Source organism: Passer montanus, unplaced genomic scaffold (genome assembly GCF_014805655.1).
Source record: "Passer montanus isolate IOZ18808 unplaced genomic scaffold, ASM1480565v1 scaffold85, whole genome shotgun sequence".
NCBI lineage: Eukaryota > Metazoa > Chordata > Aves > Passeriformes > Passeridae > Passer > Passer montanus.
The window spans coordinates 2,491,724-2,493,189 of NW_024373812.1; positions in this window are offsets into that span (position 1 = coordinate 2,491,724).

Consider the following 1,466-nt stretch of genomic DNA (forward strand, 5'->3'; position numbering starts at 1 on the left):
AAGGCCCCGGCACCGCGGGCGCGCTCGGCGGGAGCGGCCGCAGGCCCCGAACGCGGCCGGGGCTTCCTCCCGGCACTCCGGGCCGGCCAGAGCCGCCTCCAGCCTGTCCTTGAACCCTCCAGGGCTGGAGCAGCCACAGCTCCTCCAAGCAACCTGTGCCAGTGCCTCTCGTAAAGACCTTCTTGCTTAGGTGTGGGATAAACCTGCCCGCTTACAGCTTTTAAGACCATTTCCCCTTGCCCTGCCTCTACGTGCTCTTGTGTGAAGCCCCTCCAACCTTCTTGTAAAGCCCCTTTGGACGGCGCTGTAAGGTCTGCGTGGAGCTTTCTCTTCACCAGGCTGAACAGCCCCAACTCTCGGTGTGCGAGAGGTGCTCCAGCCCTGGCATTCGCCTAGTGGCCCTCCTGCTGTTGTTACAGCAGCTCACGGTCAGTCTTCTGTAGGAGACCCCAGAGGTGGGCACAGCTGGACAGAAAGGCTTGGGCTGGTGCAGAATACGACAGCCCAGGCAATCCTCTGCCCGACAAGGAGAGGTTTAACTGTCAGATCTGTTTGCACAGTCCTCCAGTGTTCACATGAGCCTTCTTACCATTACTTAAAGTCCCTTCAATTTTCTTTGTCTGTCACCCATTAAATAACCACACGTTGATATCTGCAGATGAGCAGTCATTTTGGGATTCCCATGAAGGTACACTACGTATCATTGTGGGCTTCTCTGTACATTTTACTCTTCAGGTTGTAAACTGTTTGTGATGCTTTTCTTTATGGTACAATGTTCAGTTAATTATCAGTTGAGTCCTGAGTATGGACTCTGAAATTAAAGTTGGAGAAATAATATATGACAGTAATTGTAATAATTATTTTCAGAAACTTTTCAGCTCTAAATGATAGCTATTTATTTAAAACCTTTAGAAAAGAAACAGCAAAGCACCGCAGAACAGAAATAATCTTAGTTTTACTGTACGTTTGCTGTGACTGCTAATCAGCAGAAATGAACAAGTATTTCTTGTACTAAGCCATTTTCCAAGAAGAGATTGACTAGGGCATTACAGAAGTTCTGCATTACATGTGACTGAACCAGTTTTGCATTGAAAGAAGCATGTTAATACCTGTTCATTACTCAGTACATAATGTTTCTGCTTTGTAAATTTATGAATATACCCACTCATAAAACTTCAGTTTGAGCTATAAACTGAATCCAAAATAGCACTGAAACTCTTCCATGCGTGTGGAAGTGGACCCGGGGTTTGTACTCCAGAAAAATAGTGGAGAGGGTAACATAAAGCTTGAACTTTTGATGACCAGTTTTAAATTACAGTCATTTTAACATCACCTTACGCTTTGATCCAAATTTCTCAAGTCTTTCAGAGAATGTTGTATCATGGGTCTCAGTTTTGTTTATTCATTTGTTTTAGTCTTTTCGTGTACCTTTATTTTATAGTGGAAAATACATGCATATATATTTG